At 41.0% G+C, this 22,314-nt stretch overlaps 1 protein-coding gene across 1 annotated transcript in view; it reads right to left on the minus strand.

Moving 5' to 3' along the window:
* The window catches only part of F13A1 (coagulation factor XIII A chain), a 188,196-nt gene that overhangs the window by 119,536 nt on the left and 46,346 nt on the right, over nt 1-22,314 (minus strand). The window lies entirely within an intron of this gene.

Consider the following 22,314-nt stretch of genomic DNA (forward strand, 5'->3'; position numbering starts at 1 on the left):
AATTGTTATTTCATATGTTAATCTCATAACTGTGTTTTACCAATGGGTTCCTGAAAAATCAAAGTTTCACTGTATGTGGAAATTCAACCTACCAGCATTCTTTAACTTTCTTACTTACAGTTTAATTTACAGCTTAGTTTATAAGGTATCAAATGCATCAATAATTTAAACTGAGGCAAACTTTTCAGTTATACATATTTCCAAAACATATTCAATATTTGATTTTTCTTTACTTGAAGAAAATACATATCAGTTAAGTGTGTACATCATTTTGATTGTAAACAGAAGAAACTTCAAGAGCAAAACTTATTCACTTTGTTTTAAACAAAACATGTAAAAGATACTACATTAAAACAAACAAAAATGATGCTTCATGTTGGCATCTGCAATTGCTGAGGTCTTTAAAGTATTCTTTGGTCCATGTACTGTTGGGATAGAGCCTTCTGAGGTGGTGGTTGCCTAAGTTACTCTAGTGAGATGCTTAATCTTAATGAAAATAATTTATAGTGTAAGACAGGGAGAAAGATTAGAACCCCAATGCTTTGCTGTGTTAGGGGTATCCGTTAATCACCACTCAGAATGAATGTTATTGTAAATCTGATAAAGCTTTAAAAATGGTTGTCTGCCAAGAAGTGACAGTGTCTAGATGGTGTTCTTGGGGCTACAGGTCTCAGCTTCTGAGAAACTGCATGAAATTCTACCTGAAAAAGCTGATTGTTTCAAATGCACTTCCATCCCCATATTTCCTGGACGTGCTCCTCTCTGTGTATGGTCCACTGGGGGCTGCGGGCCCCTCTGGAGGCACTGTTGCCCTCTGTACCCCCATCATTGCTGAAGTGCAGGCATCAAAGGCAATCTTGCCAGCTGAATAGGACCATAATTCACTTATTACAGTAGCTCCCAGCAGCTGTTGTCATGAAATACTAGCTTGGATTTAAAATACACAGTATTAAACAGGACACAAGTTTAGTACAAACATTCAGGGATAAAGTCTATGCCTTAATGACAGACTTAGATGTTTGCTTGTTTGTTTTTTAAAAAAAAGGATGAAGAAAATTTTAGAATGAATTACATAAGGACACTCCTTTGGGAATAGCAAAGAACTAGAATATATGTGAATGTGCCCTGTGCCGTGTGCTATGAACCCCAGCATCACCTTTGAACAGCATCCACTTCTGTTGGGAGCATTGAAATAACTAAGACAATCACTAGTTTCCGTTACTACATTTCAAATCATGATTTCAAAGACTCATATTAAATTTGACCTATTAAATTCACATGATACAAAGAAAAGTTGTCTTTGAACCCAGACATGACCTAATTCAAAGACTAGTTTGTTTGAACATTTTTCATTTATACAACAATGTTGCCGACTATGTGGTAGGAGTTATTCTAAGTGCTAGGGACACAGCAGTGAAGGACAGACTCCTGCGATCACAGAAAGAGCCAGTCCCCGGGCTGTTTATTATGTGCCCGTTACTGCTTCATTACTTAGGACAAACTGTGTATGTGGGGGGATCAGTATCATTCTAGTTTGATAAAATAGAAAACTAAGACACAGGGTTGTTCAAGGTGATGCAGCTAGTAAGTAGTGGAATTGAGATTTGAACCCGGTCAGTAAGGCTTGAGAGCTTGCGATGTTAGCCATTGCTCCACAGCAGTTGTATGCATAGAGAACGCTTTGCAGTTGGTGAGAACTACGTTCAAGTTATCACTTCACAGTTAGTTATTGGTGATGCTTTGGGCAGATTTCTTAATTGTCTGAGCTTTCATTTTCTTGTCTCTTTGCAGTTTAGTTCTAGAAACGGAAAGAAAAGAAATTTTAAAATATAATGGAAGGCCTGATTGGCATGGTTCAGTGGATGGAGCATCATCCTGCTGACTGAAGGGCCCTAGATTTGATTCCTGGTCAGGGCACATGCCCAGGTTGCAGGCTCCATCCCCAGTGTGGGATGTGCAGGAGGCAGCCAATCAATGATTCTCTCTCATCATTGATGTTTCTATCTTTCTCTCCCTCTCCTTTCCTCTCTGAAATCAATAAAAATATATTTAAACAATAAAATATAATATAATGGAAGCTTTATGCCTGGCATGCCATATGGAGTGACTCAGGATATATTTATTGTTTGGTGTTTGAAACCGCTCCTGGAAAGTAAACATAGAAGGAAGAAGAGACCATTTTACCTGCTCTGGTTCTAAATCTGGAGAAAGGTGGGTGTCCCAGGGAAAGACAGTCACTTTTGTTGAGGGGACTATTGCAGCCACGGGGAAAGCAGCCTCTGACCTAAGTGTGGGTGTGGGCTAAGCACTCGTCCTCTCTCAACTAAACCTTCACTTAAAGTGCAGAGAATCGTGGTCATAGTTTGTGACGAGAAGGGCAGCTCAATGAATGGCAGTCATCACTGCTATCCCCCTTCTCTCTGACTTTCTGATTTCTCAGCTCCAGGAGTTCCAGGAAGCCAGGATGGGTTCACCAACTTCCAATGAACCTATAGAACCCAAATCTGCTTTCAAGGGCCTGTTTACTCTACATCCCAAAATCTGGAGCTGACTAATATTTCTGTCAGGAGAACTTATACAGGCCACACACACATGTACACACACACACACACACACACACACACACACTGATGTTCATTATTAACCAAAAAGCCTTAATGATTCTAGAATTATCACAAAAGAATCACCTGAGACCTGTAACTCACTCATAATTTCTGACTTCCTTAATCATTTATGGTAACTGTAATCTCCATTCATGCCCCAGAGTGGGAGCTGGCTAAATAGAGTCCAGGGGCCAAAGGTAGCTTGCCACCTATTTGTGTGAATAAAGTTTTATTGGGAGACAGTCCAGCTCATTCATTCGGGTATTATTGTGCTACAGCAGCAGAGTTGAGTAGCTGTCACAGAGACCATATGAGCTGCAATGCCTATTTGTATTTAGTATATTTAGTATGTGGCCCCTACAATAAAACTTTGCCCACTTTGCCTTAGAGAATTTTACAGTTTACTGAGATGATTTATTATAGACACAGAAGTCTAAGACTCAGAAGAAAATACCATCACCTAGTTTTTCCTTCCAAAGAAAAATTTGTTATTAAACCAACAACAAACATCTGCCCTATTATTAGGTCAACATTTAGTTTCCTTAAAGCCTGCGAGTTAAATTCCTCAGTCTTGTTCCACTATACATAGCTAAAATATTCAATTTTATTAGTGTAAACGCTGTCAAGGCCTTTCACATGGAGATGGAAATAAAGTGACAGGAGTAAAGGTTTGTTTCCTTGGGTCCCTACAACAACCCTGTGTGGGAATTTTCACGGGTGGGAAACTGAGGCTCCATGAGCTTGTCACATGCAGGACATCATGTAACAGGGAGCATGGAGGCAGGACTGGGACCGAGTTCTCTGCACTGTGAAAGCTGTCCTCCTTCCTCAGCACCATGCTGCTTCCACAAAGGTGAGCAGGAGGGTGCTGGAGGGATAGGAAGATGAAGGAAGCCAAGAGGAAAAGAAAGTGGGGAAATCTGAAGGATATGAGGCAAGAGGAGAGTGAGGGGATACACGATGGTGGATAGTAGATGTGTACGTCAGAAAGAAGTTTGGATCCAAGGGCTTACTGACTGGTGGCGAGAAAGAAGACCCTGCACAGAGGGTCTCAGGGCTCCTAGGGAGCTGAGTTGGGCAGGTTTCTAGAGTGAGGGCAGTGACTGGAGGGAGAAGGAGGAGCAGCACCGATGACAGGTCAGGCCACGTGGCACCAGACAGGCAGATGGAAGCGAATCAGGAACAGACGGTGATTACACTCATTCCAAAGGGAGAAAAAAGAATCCACATCTGCAGGCCTTTTCATATTCACTGTATGGGAAAGCTGATTATTGATGTGAGACCTGACATGTCAATAGCACCTCAGGGTATTGTCGCCTGCTCTGTTACACCATGTTTAATTCTGAATGTAATGATTTCAGTGGCAGCACTGAGGAAGGATTTGCCATGATTGAATTGTGAGCAAGGAAACTGTGACAGAGTAGTATTTCATTTCACTAAAGAGCCCTTCTCACCCCCAGGACGTGGCATGTTTAAGAAACCACAATCGGGCTGCACTCTGGAGCACCCATACATCAACATCCATGACTGCCGCCTATCAGCTGTCCTGGACCAGCTTGGGCGAAGCCTGCCGTACTCAGGTGAGCGTGTGCACACGTTTGCTGAGGTGTATAATGCCTAGAGAGAGGTTTTGTTTTCCCCAACCCCAAATTGTGTAATTTTTCTGTTTAAAAATCTGAGCAAGAAAAATAGAAGCAGGAAATTTAATATAGCCAAAAGATCTTCATTTTATTTTTAATAATATAGACTACTAAACATGAAAAATATAATTACCACTTGCCTTTTTTCATACTTATCTAAAATTGGTGCCATCTTCCCAAGTGATCTAGAAATTAACATACACTTTTAGTTTAAATGCTAGTTTTAATCTGTAAATTATATTTGAGGCTACAAAAATACTATTTATTTGTAAGGCAAAATTTGGCTGGATCATATGCCTATATTGGAATCCCCTCATGCTTTCTTTAATCGCACTCTCTCCTTACGTGTAACTGTAGGAATACAGAGAAATGCAACTACTTTAATTCCTTACTCCATCCTCCAGCCTGCACCTCCCCCCCGCCCCCCGCCCCCGAAGCCTGGAATCAGAAAAAAGATGGTGAAAATATTTCATTCCTTTAAGATTTTATTCTATACCAACCTTGGCTCAATGGGCCTGAGCTTTTTCATGGCTTCTTCACATTAGTGTTTCTTCCAAGTTAGTAGGAGAAATCTACCTCCAGCTCAGACTCAGCTCTGTGATTTTGGGGAAAATCCACTCTCAAACATTCATTTCATACCTGAGAACCCACTGCAGGCAAAGCTCTACATAGGTAGTAACCCACAGAGGAATGTGTTGCATTTCACAAATTAATTTTTTTTATTCATTTGATGGCTTTGCAATATTTTCACATTAAAAACACAACATCCTATGTGGTGATTAGGTTCCCAGGATGGCCACTAATTAGCACATAGGATGGTCAGTACCAGTGAATATTGTTGCTAATGGAATGATTCGGACTTCCCCTCGCTCGTGTCTAGAACCTGGAAGGATGTACTCAACATGGAAAGTAGGTCCCAGCAGCTGACAAACACACACCTTTCAGTCACTTTCTCCTGATGCTCTGACATGAAGAAGCTCCTACCTACATCAGGGCACCTGATTTCCCTCATCTCATGGGCATCTCAACTGTAAATCAAGTGGCCATAGACTGTGGTCCCCATACTATACTTAGTGATAGCAGCACGTCTGGTTGTGCAAGTCTTAATTAATCACCAGAAAACCCCAAACAAAACTTTTTCCCTTTATTTACTTAGACATCTATTTTTCTCATTGAATTGAATTAAAGACATTATCTTGTTTGTCCTTATAGCCCCACAGGATGTCACAATGCCTTACACCGAGTGGATGCCAATACATGTCAATGGGTCTGAACAGAACCTTTTGCAGATGCCCAGTCCCATTAAACTCATCAGAGAGACTTGAGAAGGCCTGAGAGGAGATGCCTGCAGCAAGCCCACCATCACTCCAACCGCCCTTCACATGAAATAAAAAATTCTAGTTCTAGACTTTTTCTTTCAGAGGATGTTTTCCATTCAGATATAAATACATTTAAGCTGAACTCTGACTCCACCTAACTGCAGACTTTCTTTAATAGTGAATTCTTCTAAAAGGATTGTCTCCAAGGAACTCATGAATATGTCATGTCTCCAGCTGGTAAGGTAAATTTCATGATGTTCATTCATTTTTCCATTTGATTCATTTGTTTTTTTCCCAAGACACACCATTCATGTTCAAAGTAATCAATCTATTTCCAAATGGGCCCTGGAAGGATTTCTGTGACAGCATGATGCATTGGGCAGAGCTGGAAGCATGAGGCAGTGCCTTGTGAAGGGAAACAAGCTTGTTCCAACAGCCCCAGGATGGAATGCGGATGCAGAGACCAGGATGGAAGAAGTCCCTGAATAGTTTTTAGAAACATCAGGTTACTAACTACAAAGACCAACAACAACACCAAAAAAAAAAAAAAAAAAAAGGAAACAATCAAACAGGCACAGAAAACTCAGATGATAGCAACAAAGAGGAGAGAAACAAAAATGGTTAAGCAAGTAATTTAGTAAGGACCCCAAGGAACCCACCCTTTCTATTTCACTCCTTATTTTGTATAGGTGTAGATGTATAGACATAGATACATGGGTATATGAGTAAACATAAATGATGTTTCCTAAAGGAAGAAAGCTGTCTGGTGCTCTTATTCTGTGGCTCCAGCAAACTGGGGAAGGAAGAGGAAGCTTCTTGAGGAAGGGACTGAGTTTTAAATTCTTATATCCAGTGGCTTGCATGATGCTCGGAACATAGTAGGTGCTTAATAAATAGTTGGTAAATTAAAGGTAGATACTTTTTAAGGTGTCTTGTCTACCTTGATTTTATTTCACTTTTCTTTCAATCCTACCTCATTCTTTTTTTTTTGCATGTATCTGTCCAATTTTTTCAACAACATTTATTGAAGAGACTGTCTTGACTCCATTGTATGTTCTTGCCTCCTTTGTCAAATATTAACTGAGCATAATGGCTTGTGTCGATTTCTGGATTTTCTGCTTTTTTGTTTTGTTTTTGTTAATCCTCACCCGAGGATATTTTTCCACTGATTCTTAGAGAGAGTGGAAGGGAGGAGGAAGGACACAGAGAGAGAAACATCGATGTGAAAGAGACACATCAATTGATTGCCTCCCACACATGCCCCAACCAGGGCTGGGGATTGAGCCTGCAACCGAGGTATGTGCCCTTGACTGGAATGGGATCCAGGACCCTTCAGTCCATGGGCCAATGCTCTATCCACTAAGCCAAATTGGAGAGGGCTACCTCATTCTCTTAAAACCTTTTGGAGTAGGGTATAATTTTGTGGAATATATATGAAACCAGCACTGTGCTAGACTGTTTGAATGATTCAGAAAATATAATAAGGTGACCACCTGATGCTGACCGTCCTCATGAAAAGCACATGCCTTCAATGGCCAACCAAGGCCATAATCTGGATATGAAGAGATGAGACCCTGGCTCAGGTGGCTGCCAGCAACAGAGAGAGGAAGGAAAGGACAGCAGATAGAACCTTCAACAGCACTGAGATAAGAGTTTCTTCATCTGTGAAATAAGCGCTCCTCTGACAAATTTGACTCACATTTGAAATGTGCCCACAGTATGTCAGGCTATAGCTGGGATTATTGGCCTGAGGAGCAAGGTGTGGTGGGGGCTTCGGAAACATAAATTGTCACAACTGGTGGGTGTAGTAGAAACCCAGAAACTGCCTACAAAAGTCTGAAAGATCCCTCAGAGAATGTGGCTTTGAAATATGATCTTAAAGGTGGACAAGGTGGGGAGGAGCCTTCCTCACAGAGAGAATAATGCAAGCCTGGAGCCTAAGGGAGCCAGGTGACTCTCAGGACACCTGTGGCAAGAGAAGCAGCTGACTTGGACAGGAAAGCCCCGGGACCTTTGATGCCGTGCAGAGGTGTTTCGGCTGCATCCCAGGAGGGGCTGGAAATGGGGCAGGAGCCACTGAGACGCTCTAAGTGGCCTATGAGACGTGCACTTACTTCAGAAGATCACTGGCTGCAGGATGGAGAGTGATCAGGAGGGGGCAAGAGCAGAGCCAGGAAACCAGTCAGAGGCTGCTGAAGTTTTCAGGCCAGACATGACCGTGCCTCCAAAGGGATAATGATTGGCTCTGGCAGGCGGTAAGTGGAGGCGTACAGAGTAGAAGCAGGGAGCTGGGTCAGAAATGAGATGCTGGCTCTGAGTGAGAGGGGCTGAGCCAAGGATAACCTCAGGTTTGGTTCATCCTTAACCAAAGAGGTTGTGAGTGCCGACTAGTTGCCAGGCACCGTTTTAGATGTGGGGCATACAAGCAATCTCTTCTAACCCTAGGGGTCATGACTAAGCTCAAAGCCTGGATGAGCATGCTGTTTTGAAGAGTTTGCTCCAAAAATTAGGGACTGGTGTGGTTAACCGCTATGCGGAATTACTCATGAAGCTGGTGTTCTGGAAATTCCCTTAGCCACATGTGTATGTAACCTCATTTGAGAGAAGACAGAATATCTTTAGTCTTTAAGAAAAAAAATAATTAATGTAACATCTCAACTATTTAGACAAACTTGGTTATAAGCATAACACTACACTGTGAATTTGTTTATAGTACTGATCCAATTCCCAGGGAAAAGGAAGAGCAGGAGCTAGAGAATTTTAATTTGAGTTCCAGATTGTACACTGCGGACTAGTAACTACTGTCCGTGTTTATCTACTGTGCCAACTGGCTGCCTGGTTGCTCTCTGACCCAATGCCCACACCTTCCAGAACCCTCTTTTTGGTTCCACAAGAAGCCCTATTCCCAGGCTCCTTTACCCTCTGGCTTTTACTTAGTTTAGCCAGTGAGAGGCTTTGGAGGCAGAGCGGGGCAGACACCAAGGTGAGTCCCCTTGTCTCTCCTTCCTGAGAACCCAAGTCTCCTCGGTGCTCCCCTGCTGTGGCTCCAGCTCTTAGCTCTTCTGGGTTTTGGTGGGGCCTCCTCCTCCGTGTGCCTCCCGTTCCAGGTGTGGTGGCAGTTTTTTTCTGTTACTAATTCCTGGGTTGCTTCACTGTGTCACCTGTCTGACTTCTTAGTTGCTCTCTCACCAGCATAAGCAATTCCTTTGAATAAACAAACTTCCATTGATTATAAAACTAGAGGAATTTTTATTTTATTGTCTGGACCCTGCAATGCGTCAGATATTGTACTAACACTCTATATTGGCTTTAAAAGTTTTATCTATTTTATATCTGGGGACACTGGGACTCAGAGAACTTAGTAATTGGCTCCAAGTTACATAGTTCTCAAGTTGCCGAACAATGATTTGAACCCAAGTCTGTTCAGGCCAGCAGTCATGATTAGGGAAGCTAATGAAACACTCAGTCTATTTTCCATATGTAAAGTGGCAATTATAAAAGGTGAGAATTAAATAATAATATATTTGAAGGCCATGTCATGAACTGAACAAATTATTATTACTCTCATTTTTATATGGTATCTGTGGTCACAACAGCAAAGAAAACTTACTACACCTATTTTATTTTTACTTCTGAGCATGACCACATGAGTAGTAAAGAAGGGGGCTGGGTTTTATGCTACAGGCAATTATTGAGCACCAAACCCAAGTCGAAGATGGCTGCAGAGCTGCAGCCTGTGTGCCGATGTTCCCAGCCAGGGACTAGATTTACTTCTCAACTACGGAGCAATCAACTTGAAAAACCAATTGAAGAGTAGCTGATCAGAGATATCATATGTAAGAAGCACTGAAGAATCCACATGGAGACTGGTAAGAGGAGTGTAGTCAAGGAAAGGAAGAGCCCCCCTCAAGCAGGTGCGATGGCTAAGAGGCTGGAGGATATCATGGCTGCAAACCTCCCTCACCCTAGGAGTGTAGGGTCTCAACCCCTTGCAGGATCCCAAACCCAGAACAGCAGAGACTGGAAGGAGAGCCCGCGTAGCGTCGTAGCATCGGGCAGAGGGAACCAGGGGGATTCTGTCTGCCTGAGAGACTTGAATCACACCTTCCCAGTGAAGGAGCACTCCTGTTGTTAGCAGTCCCAGCTTAATAAATTCTCTCTGGGCTCTGACTGCTGGAGAGGCTGCACTGCCACGTTTGGGCCCAGGGGAATGGTCTGCAGGCACACCGAGCAGTGACCTTGAGGGACCCTCTACTTTCTTGAAAGGCAATGTGCAGAGCCCTAGTTAGTGACTAAACTGTTTGGCTTGGGGAAAGGAGAATGGTCTGTCCCACCTGGAGCAAAAGGTCAGAACCCCTCCCCACACCTGTGGAGCTGCCCAGGCTGCCCCAGCCGGCTGGGTCAGTGGCATGGGGCAGTGACACAGGTCTGGAATTTTGGGGCTACCCTGAAGAGTTTGGAGCCCAAGTGGAGCAGGAAATGTTGGTCCCCACTTTGCTGAGACCAGCTGAGGAGAGAGATCAGAATCCTGTAAGGGGCTGATTTTCTACCCTCTCCTGCTTGGTTTGCTGGCAAGAGAGCACTGGTACCACTCAGAGCTGGGATTTTTGGATTCTGTCCCCCAGAAGGCTTCTGTCGGGGAGACAGATGGCCAAGTGCTGAACTCTGTGGCTGTACCATAGGAAGGCTGTTCCAAGCTTCCTGTGAGTTCAGCCAGGCAGCCTCTGGAAGGAGAAGTAGAGCCAGTCCCCACCCCCTGCAGGCTGTGAATACCATCCCCAACAAGAGACTGTTTGGTTCAGCTCTGTAAAGTCCTGAATACCCCTACTGGATGCAGTTCTGTGCCGGATTAGAGAGGAACTTAGACCCAGACATTCAAAGTATGAGACCCTCAGAGGCTTTTGTATGGAACCAGGAGAAAGTGCTTACCCCTCCTGCGGGTTGGGCAGGCAACATTCTGAATCAGAGACTCTTTTGATCTATCCCCTTGAGCCCAGGGCAGATGAACCTGCTCCTGCAGAGGAGACTGCAGGCTGTACCCAACCTGAACCTGCAGCAAGTGCCCTTAAGAAGTAGAGTTAGAGTCTGTGGTAGACTGGGGTGTTTGGCTTTGAAGCAGAGACTAATTTCCCCTCATTGAGTGCCTGACTGTGTAATCTCTAAGCAGGAAGCCCACTAGCCAGAGCTAGGCTAGACTGAGTTCATCCTAAAGACTCTTTGGAAGGCTCAGGAGGAAGACTCAGGGGGAGGTGGGCTAGCTTATAGGTGGGTGCAGACTTCAGGGAGCCTCAGTCCAACCACACATCTTCCCCAGCTCTAAGCTAAAAGAAGCCTATAGATGTTATTTGTAACTGGCCTTGGGCTGCCTGTGCATAGTTACCACTCTGTTCACTGTTTGTGTCTATGTCTGCTAAACTTGTGTGTTCATGGGAAGGGTTAGGGTTGAGCATCAACTCATGAACCCAGAGGTCACAAGATTGATTCCCAGTCAGGTTGCAGGATCAATCCCTAGTAGGGGGCATGCAGGAGACAGCCTATCTATGTTTCTCTCCCATCAATGTTTCTAGCTCTCTATCCCTCTCCCTTCCTCTTTCTCTAAAATCAATAAAAAAATTAAAAACAAATAGGAGGATAGCTTAAGGACAATATGAAACACAACAATGTCTGCATCATAGGGGTATCAGAAAGAGAAGAAATCAAGCAAAGGGTAGAGACCCTGTTTGAAGAAATGACAGATAACTTCCCTAGCCTGGTGAAGGAAAAAGTCACACAAGTTCAGGAAGCACAGACAGTCCTAAACAAGATGAACCCAAAGAGACTCACACCAAGACATAGCATAATGAAAAATGGTCAAGATTAAAGACAAATAAATAATCTTAAAGGCAGCAAGAGAAAATTGGTCACTTACTTAAAAGGGAATCCCCATAAGGCTGTCACCTAATTTCTCAACAGAAACACTTCAGGCCAGAAGGGCATGAAGTATTCAAAGTAATGAAAAGCAAGAACCTGCAACCAAGACTGCTCTATCCAGCAAGGCTATTATTTAAAATCTAAGGCAAAATAAAGTGCTTCCCAGATAAAAGAAGAATAAAGGAGTTTATTAACACCAAAGCATCATTGCAATAATTGCTAAAGCGACTGCTATAAAAATAAGAATAAAGAGAGAGAGACAGACAGAGACAGAGAGAGAGGAACATAGGCATAAAGAAAATACATGGCAATAATAAAGACCTATCAATAATAACCTTACATGTAAATGGATTAAATGCTCCAATAAAAAGATATAGGTAGATGAATGGATAAGAAAATATGACAAATATATATGCTGTCTACAAGAGATCCATCTCAGAACAAAAGACTCACACAGGATGAAAGTGAAGGGATAAAAAAATTTCCATGCAAATGGAAACAAAACAAAAGTGGAGGTAGCAATACTTATATCTGACAAAGTAGACTTCAAAACAATGGCCATAACAGAAGGCATAGAAGGTCACTACATACTTCTAAAGGGATCATTCCAACAAGAGGATATACCATGTTTAACATACATGCACCCAATATAGGAGAACCTAAATATATAAAAATCTCTTGGTGGACATTATGAGAGAGAGCGAAGCAATGTAGTCATAGTAGGGGATTTTAACACTCCACTGTCATCAATGAATAGCTTTTCAAGATAAAAAATCAACAAGGAAACAACAACCTTTAACAACACACTAGATCAGATGATTTAATTGGTATTTATAGAACATTTCTTCCCAAAGCTGCAGAATACACATTCTTCTCAAGTGCACATGGAACATTATAACAGATAGACCACAAATTAGGACACAAAATAAGACTTAACAAACTGAAGAAAATTAAAATTATATTAAACATTTTCTCAGATGACAATGTCCTAAAACTAGAAATCAACCACGATAAAAAAGCTCAAAGATATTTAAACATATGAAGGATAATAACATATTATTAGACAATTAATATGTATGAGATCAAGGAAGAAATAAAAAATTACCTGGAGGAGACAAATGAAAAGGAACACACAACAACCCAAGATCTATGGGGCACAGTGAAAGCAGTCCTGAGAAAGAAGTTCATGGCATTACAGGCCTACTTAAAAACAACAAAAAAAATCTCTAATAAACTACCTAACCCTATAACTAAAAGAATAGAAAAAAAAAACACAAGAAAAGCCCAGAGTAAGTAAAAAGAAGAAAATAATAAAGATCAGAGTGGAAATAAATGACATAAAAAAACTATATATATACTATAGGCCTGGTGCATGAAATTCATGCACTCGGGGGAGGGGGGGAGGGTCCCTTCAGCTCGGCCTGCACCCTCTCACAGTCCAGGAGCCCTCAGGGGAGTGGGCCTAAGCCAGCAGTCGGACATCCTTAGCGCTGCCATGGAGGTGGAAGAGGCTCCCATCACTACTGCTGTGCTCACCAGCCGTGAGCCTGGCTTCTGGCTGAACTTCACTCCCCCTGTGGGAGCACACTGACCACCAGGGGGAAGCTCCTGCATTGAGCATCTGCCCGCTGGTGGTCTTAGCATATCATTAGCATATTACACTTTGATTGGTTGAACGGCATATTAGGCTTTTATTATATAGGATATATATATATATATATATATATATATATATATATATATCACCAATAAAAAGAAGTACAGGCTAATATTCCTGATGAATATACATGCTAAAATCCTCAACGTAATATTAGCAAATAGGATCCACCAATACACTAAAAAAATTCATACACCATGACCAAGTGGGATTTATTCCAGGGATGCAAGAATGGTTCAATATTTGAAAATCAATAAACATGATATACCACATAAGCAAAATGAAGGATAAAAATCATATGATCATATTAATAGAATCAGAAAAAGCATTTGACAAAATCCAGCATGCATTTATAATAAAAACTCTCAGCAAAGTGGGTATAGTGGGATCATACCTTAACAATATAAGGCCATATATGACAAACCTACAGCCAACATCATACTCAATGGGCAAAACTTAAAATCATTTCCCTTAAGATCAGATATAAGATGGATTTCCTCTTTCACCACTCTTATTCAACATAGTACTGGAAGTTCTAGCCAAAGTGAGCAAACAAGAAGAATAAATAAAGACATCAAAATTGGAAAGGAGGATGTAAAACTGTCATTACTCACAGATGACATGATATTGTACATAGAAAACCCTAAAGACTCCACCAAAAAACTACTAGATCTAATAAATGAATTCAGCAAAGTTGCAGGATACAAAATCAATATCCAGAATTTGATGGCATTCTTATACACTAATAATGAACTCTCAGAAAGAGAAACTAAGACTACAACCTCATTTACTCTTGCAACAACAAAAATATAAGGAACCTAGGAATACATTTTATCCAAGGAGGTAAAAGACCTATATACATAAAACTATAGGACATTGAAGAAATAAATTAAGGAAAATACAGTTAAGTGGAAGCACATACCATGTTCATGGATTAGAAGAATCAACATAATTAAAATGTCCATACTACCCATAGCAAGCTATAGATTCAACACAATTTCTATTAAAATACCAATGCATCTTTCAGAGATCTAGAAAAAAATATTTCAAAAATTTATATGGAACAAAAAAAAACAAAAAACAAACCAACCCCTGGTAAGTTGCAGTAATGAGAAAGAAGAGCAAAGTTGGAGGGATCACAATACCAGATATCAAACTATACTACAATGCAATTATAATCAAAACTGGCATAACGACAGGCATATAGACCAATGGAATAGAACAGAGAGCCCAGAAATCAATCCACGATTTTATGGTCAATTAACATTTGACAAAAGAGACAATAGCATACAATGGAGTAAATACAGGCTCTTTCAATAAATGGTGTTGGAAAAATTGGACAGGTACATGCCAAAAAAATGAAGCTAGACCACTAACTTATACCCTATACAAGAAGAAATTCAAAATGGATAAAAGACTTAAATGTAAGTCATTCAACCATAAAAATTCTAGAAGAAAACATAAGCAATAAAATTTCAGACATTTCTGGAAGCAATATTTTTGCTGATATGTCCCAAGGGCAAAGGAAATTCAGGAAAAGATAAACAAATGGGACTATACCAAACTAAAAGTTTCTGCACAGCAAAAGAAACCATCAATAAAATGAAAATAGAACCCGCTGTATGGGAGAACATATTTGGCAATGATACATTCAGTAAGGGGTTGATTTCCAAAAATATAAATAACTTAGACAACTCAAACAATTCAAAAATGAGCAAAGGACCTAAATAGACACTTCTCAAAAGAGGACATACAGATAGCCAATAGACTTATGGAAAGATGCTCAAGGTCACTAATCATCAGAGAGATGCAAATTAAAACTACAGTGAAGTATCACTTCACACCTGTTAGAATAGCTACTGTTATTAACAAACAACGAGTGATGGCTAGGATGTAGAGAAAAGGGAACCCTAATGCACTGTTGGTGGGAATTCAGACTGATGCAGCCACTATGGAAAGCAGTATAGAGTTTAATCAAAAAATTAAAAATGGAACTGCCTTTTGATCCAGTGATCCCACTTCTGGGAATATAACCTAAAACTCCAGAAACACCAATCAGAAAGAATATATGCACCCCTGTGTTCATAGCAGTGTTATTTACAATAGCCAAGATCTGGAAACAGCCCAAGTGCCCATCAGCAGCTGAGTGGATAAAATAGCAGTTATACATTTACGCAATGGAATAGTATGCTGCTGCAAAAAAGAAGTATCTCCTACCCTTTGCGAAAGCATGGATGGACCTGGAGAGTATTATGCTGAGTGAAATAAGCCAGTCAGAAAGAGGCAAATACCATATGGTTTCACTTATACATGGAATCTAATAAATAAAATAAACTGATGAACAAAATGGAACCAGATATATGGAAGCATGGAACAGACTAATGGGTACCAGAGATTAGGGGATGGTGGTGATTGGATAATGGCAGTGAAGGGATTAGCCAAAGAACCTATTTGCATACCTAATGGACACAGACAATAGTGTGGTGAAGGCCAAGGGAGGTGGAGGTGGGCCTTGGGTGGAGGGGATCATTAGGGGGGAGTAGGGGAGAGGACATCTGCAATAGTGTCAACATTAAAAATTTTTAATAAAAATATAAATAAATAGAAAGTTAACCCAAAACAAAAACAAAAAAATCATCGAGCACCATGTAATTGCCAGCCACAGTTCTAGATACTGAGAACACAGCAATGTCAACACAGATATGTTCATAGAGCATAAACGTGAACTTATATGATATATACTATGACAAATGGAGATGAGTGCTATGAAAAAATAAAGTAGCTTAAGGGGACAGAGATTGATGAGGGTGGGTGTGCTCATGGGGAGAGAGTGGCCACTCTGTTAAGGTGACATTTGAACAGTGATGTAAGGGAAGTGAGGAAATGAGCCCTGTAAACCTGGGGGGAAGAGCACTGCAGTAAGTGCAAAGGTCCTGAGGAAGGCGATACTCGGCATACTCAAGTAGAGCGATGTGCCTGAAGCAGAGGGAACTGAAAGGAGACCCATAGGGGTTAAGGTCAAGGAGAACTAGGATATCAAATCAGGCCTTGTAGGCAGCTGTCAGGACTTAGGAATTTATTCTGATTGATTAAAGTAGTCACTAGAAAAGAGACATGGACTACATTAAGTCATTTTAAAAACCACTTTGATTGCTGTGTGAAGACTGTAGAACAGTGGTTCTCAACCTTGGCTGCACATTAGAATCACCTGGGAATCTTTTTAAAATCCTGATTTCTGGGCCTCATCCTCCGGAAATTCTGTTTCTTTGTTATGGGGTGAGGGCACAACATTAGTAACAAAGAAACAGAATTTCTGGAGAATGAGGCCCAGAAATCAGGATTTTAAAAAGATTCCCAGGTGATTCTGATGTGCAGCCAAGGTTGAGAACCACTGCTGTAGAAGAACAACTTGATTGCTATAAAGATCTCTTGACTTCCCATAATATTCCCATTTTTTTAAAAAAAAAAATATATTTTATTGATTTTTTACAGATAGGAAGGGAGAGGAATAGAGAGTTTGAAACATTATGGGGTGAGGCCACAACAGCTGCCTCCTGCACACCTCCCACTGGGGATGTGCCCACAACGCAGGATTTTAAAAAGATTCCCAGGTGATTCTAATGTGCAGCCAAGGTTGAGAACCACTGCTGTAGAAGAGCCAAACCGGTCAGGGCAATATTCCCATTTTGATTGTTGATCATGAAAAACCCTCCAATAGAGATAATGCTAAAATTCTTTTATCCCTGGAAAAGGCAATATGTTTGCTTAAATTTGTTACTCTGTGATATGAAACCTTTTCTAAAAGCTGGTGTTAACAAGTGGGAGAGAACTGGACATTGTGAATAGGGAAACTTGCTCATAGAGGATGGTATAAAAATGTGGCCACTTGAAGTACAAAGGTTATCTACATCACAATTGTTTCTAGAGCAATCCCTACCCCTTTTCCAGCATGAGTTTAAATGAGGCTCTGTTGTTCTATCAGTCCACTGAGGGTGAACCCTACTCGGAACTAGGGATATGGAGGAAAGTGATAGGATGTCTAGTTTAGTGTCCTTTGATGAATTTCATGATTGTAACCAAACTGCATACCAGTTTTTTGTCCCTCCTCACTCCAACTAGTCATGCAACACGTTCAACTGGCAAAGGATGTTTCCACATATTTTGGGGTTCTGTCACCTGCAAGCGGAACTCTGGAAGCCTAAGGCAGGTTTGGAAGGGGTGGGAAATACTTCAGACTGAAAGTAGGGATCACTGACCAGATGCAACAGCCAGCAGCTTTGGGGCCTGCCTGTTTCATGATCTTAGGCAGCTTCAGGAAGCATGCCATAAGGAATTCTCTCTTACAAGAATTACATTTTATCAGCAAATGGCAATCTGTGGAGCCAAAGCTTCATTTGTGTATGTTTTACCCATCATGTAAGTAAACTGAGGCTTGTGGGTATTAAGAGAAAGATTTATTTAGTTAAAATCATGGAAGCTAATTTAAAAAACATTATCGTTAGCCAACAAGGATAAGATGAAAAGTTTGGTTGAATGTCTTCCAAACAAAACAGGCCTCTGATGAATTTTTCACTAAAACAGTTAATTCTTATTAATGATCTAATGGCAACAACAAAAGGACAAATCATTGGCAGTTTTAACAAAATATGTGTCTGTCTTTTAAATACATTATATATGAATACAATAACATCAATTGTTAAATGAGTTTGCATTGCCAGAGATTAAACCAAATGCTGGTAAAGCAAAAACCAGTGTGATATTAGGATGCAGTCCACTTGGTATCAGTCTGCATGTGGATATTGACAATACATGCTCAATAAACATTTATTTAAACCAGTATTTACTAGTGCTAACTATGAGCAAAGTAGTATCACTTAACCTTGAGGTGACAGGTGTAGATATAAGAGATGTATGTGATATACTTTCTGTGCTCAGTGAGTTTACAGTCAGACATCCAAGTTTGGTCTATAAGTCAAGCCCGAAGACCACTGTCACGTGACAGTAACAGGCCAAAAGCAGTGATTGCTGGTGGAGTTAAGAGCAACTTTAGCCTTAGCTGGTTTGGCTCAGTGGATAGAGCATCAGCCTGCGAACTGAAGGGTCCTAGGTTCGATTCTAGTCAAGGGCACGTGTCTGGGTTGTGAGCTCAATCCCCAGTGTGGGGTGTGCAGATGATCAATGATTCTCTCTCATCATTGATGTTTCTATCTCTCTCTCCCTGTCCCTTCCTCTCTGAAATCAATTTTATATATATATATATATATATATTATATATTAAAAGAACAACTTTACTAAGACATAACAAAGATAGAACCTGAAGGATGGGCAGAAAGAAGGACATACGTATTGTATTTTATGAACTTATATATGTATGTTGATGTGTGGTTGCTCATTTGCTTATTATAGACTAGAGGCCCGATGCATGAAATTCATGCACTTGTGGGGGTCCCTCAGACCAGCCTGTGCCCTCTCACAGTCCAGGAGTCCTCGGGGGATGTCTGACTGATAACTTAGGCCCACTCCCCGATCCTTAGCGCTGCCACGAAGGCGGGAGAGGCACCCACCACCACCACTGCACTCACCAGCCATGAGCCTGGCTTCTGGCTGAGCAGCGCTCCCCCTGTGGGAGTGCACTGACCACCAGAGGGCAGCTCCTGCGTTGAGCATCTGTTCCCTGGTGGTCAGTGCATATCATAGCAACCAGTCATTCCACCGTTTGGTCAATTTGCATATTAGCCTTTTATTATATAGGATGTTCATAGTTGCTTCATGAGCTAATCACTATGTACATTTGAAAGCATCATGAAAAGAACTATATTCAAACCTGGTTTCCATAAGTGACAAACCTCAATTTCATAAGTGAATATGAAGACCTTGTTTAAACATAAGGATGTAAAGGGACCACATCCTAGGCTGGACCGTGAATCCTGACTAGGGACACCTTGTAGGAGAAGGTGACTGTTCATCATATCTCCCCAAGGCCTTACCATATATTTCAATCTTCCCTTGTTCCCTCCAGTTACTTTTTACCTACTGATTTCCTAAAATTTTTTAAAATAAAGGTCATTGCTGAATACCTTATTTATAGACAGAAGAGGTCTAATTCTGCCTTCCATGAATGACACCCAAGTCCAGTCCTTTGGAAAATGGCACAGTTAGAGAATTTTGTCTGAAACCTCTGTCACTGCTCTTAAACTCCAAAGTTTAACTTCAGGCTTGAAGCACGTATTTTTAAGTTTCACATTACCTGCTGAGTGGCCAAATAATCCTTACTTTGGGACTTCCTCTAGGCCTGCCTTCCCCGGAAGCTTCTGGTCACCCAACATCTCCACACTGCACCCCATAAAAACAGCCATTTGGCAACTCATTCTAAGGGAACTAGTCTCAGTTAACAGCTAATGACAAGAATCTACTAAATCCATTATTGCTAAAATTTTAATATCTGATAAGATGAACTGTACTTTCTCTCACATCCATATTTACCCCCTATAAAAAATAATTCCTTAATATCTTCCATGAATGACTATTATAGTTTAAATCCATTCATCACATACAATTTGGAGAGGGATATGGGCTCCCATTCAGTGGACCCTATATCCTTCCAAAACCTTTCCAGATTCCAGGAAAGGTGTCAGGCCAGGAATGCTAGTAATAAGGATTTGAATTCTACTGATTCCTCCTTGAGGGAAGAAATTAGGTATGAGGAGCTCAATTAAGGTATCATTATACTTGGACAAGTCATTGTCATTATGTCTAATGTCAAAATAATGAATATTTGTTGTTTTGAGCCACTAAGATTGGATCATTTGTTAGAGTAGCAATAGAAAACTAACCCACACACAAGGCACATTTTGGCATGTTGTGAAGATTCTCTACAAGTCATTTTGTGAATGCTGTTACTATAGATCAGTGATGGCGAACCTTTTGAGCTCGGCATGTCAGCATTTTGAAAAACCCTAACTTAACTCTGGTGCCGTGTCACATATAGAAATTTTTTGATATTTGCAACTATAGTAAAACAAAGACATATTTTTGATATTTATTTGATATATTTAAATGCCATTTAACAAAGAAAAATCAACCAAAAAAATGAGTTCGCGTGTCACCTCTGACACACGTGTCATAGGTTTGCCATCACTGCTATAGATCTTACACTCATACTCACTCAAACCTCCTCAGGTATGAATTAAGAAAAACTTCAAGGATGAAAAATGTTATGAAGTTCAGGGGTCTTGGTCAGGGGTCATCACAGGCATACCAAGGAGGCAAAAACAATGGTAAGGGAGATAAACCTAGGTTAGACTTGGCAATACTGAAAGGAGGTAAAAATAACAATGAACATACCTCGAGCCCAGATATTGATTTCTAAATATCACTTTCTATTAAAAAGGAGCAGAGCTCCTTAGAGAAACTGTTTTCAGGACTGGGGTGGGGAAAACATAAAATAAGCCTGAAACATCTTTTTGTGCCAAAAATTAAGGAAATAAATATACTGACGCCAATTGGAAGAGTTTCCAACTGGCAAAATCTAGGACAATTTGAACATCAAATTATTTATAGTAACAGATTTAAGTAAGCCATTTAATTAAAGAGAAAATTATGAATTCTTGCTGATATCAATCTATTATTCTATCAATAAAAATTTGATGATGAATAACATAATCTCATAGTCTTAAGGTACTTTCTTATAAATCACTTGCCAACTACAAAGGGAACAGAGAGTAATTCTTCAGTGCAGATCCTGACAGACATCGCTGTGTTGGGTTCTGTGATGTGCTACAAAGCATCCCTGAATAATGACAGACTTACACCAAGATGCTGGAAGTGATGTCAGAAGATGGTCCTCAGTGGGTCAGTCCTCTTTGGGAATTGCCTTAGCTAAGGGAAACTGCGTCATCCAAGACTCCACCTCATTCTAGGGGCATCTCACATCCAATGGATGAACACCATGGGGGTACAAAAGCCAGTCCTCTTGCTTCCACAAAGGAGAATTTTGAAGAGCCATCCTAGCTCCATAGGCCCTTCTGTGGTCTTTGTTGGCACTTCATCATAGCTCAACTTCTCCGCTTGCCAATTTTGCTTTCTTCCACAGGGGTTTATCCTAAGAACACTCCTTAATCATCTTCTTGCATGCTCATTTCAAAGCCTATTTCCTGGGGAACCCAATTGCTATATTCATATAACCCCCAATATAATGGCATTTTGAGGTGGGGCTTTTGGAATGTGATTAGGTATTTAATGAGATTAGTGTCCTTACAACAAAACAGACTCCAGAAAGCTCCCTTACTCCTTCTGCCATGTGAGGACATAGTGAGAAGACAGCCATCTATGTCATCTATGAACCAGAAAATAGGTTCTCACCAGACACCAAATCTGTTGGCACCTTGATCTTAGATTTTCCAGCCTCCAGAACTGTGAGAAAGAAGTGTATTTTTTTGTTGTTTACAAGCCACCTAGTATATCATATTCTGTTATAATAGCCCAAACAGAATAAGACACCAACCTGTAACACGGCTTGATCAAATGATCAAAGTTAACATCAGCAGTAATGAAACTTGTAAAAAATTATGTGTAACCAGATAGGATTCACTGAGAAGAACACAGCATCACTCTGCGTTATTACTGCCAAAGATACATAACCTGATTTTAATCATGAGGAAACAGAAAAACCCAAACTGAGGGGCATTCTGCCTTATAAAACTTCAAAGGTATCAAATAATGAAAGCCAAAATAAAAGACTATTAAACTGTCCCAAACTGAAAAAAAAAAATTAAAGAGATGAGACATAACAACAAAATGCCACATGGATGCTGGACTGGATCCTCTTGCTATCAAGGACAGTATTGGAAGAACTTTTGAAACTCAAATGGGGTCTGGAGATCAGATGATCATGTATATATAAAAGCTTAAGTGACCGAACGACTGAACGACCGGTCGCTATGACGTGCACTGACCGCCAGGGGGCAGACACTCAATGCAGGAGCTACCCCTGGGTGGTCAGTGCGCTCCCACATCAGGAGTGCCACTCAGCTGATTGATGGGTGCTAGATGCAGGGCTCACAGCTGGCAAGTGCCACTGTGGCGGCGCAAGCCTCTCCTGATCAGGACTGACTGGGCGCGAGCCCGGGGCAGGCACAGTGGGGCCAGGATGAGCGGGAGCGGCAGGCAGGAGTGGCAGGCAGCGT

The sequence above is a fragment of the Myotis lucifugus genome, unplaced genomic scaffold, assembly GCF_000147115.1.
Source record: "Myotis lucifugus unplaced genomic scaffold, Myoluc2.0 scaffold_259, whole genome shotgun sequence".
NCBI classification, from domain to species: domain Eukaryota; kingdom Metazoa; phylum Chordata; class Mammalia; order Chiroptera; family Vespertilionidae; genus Myotis; species Myotis lucifugus.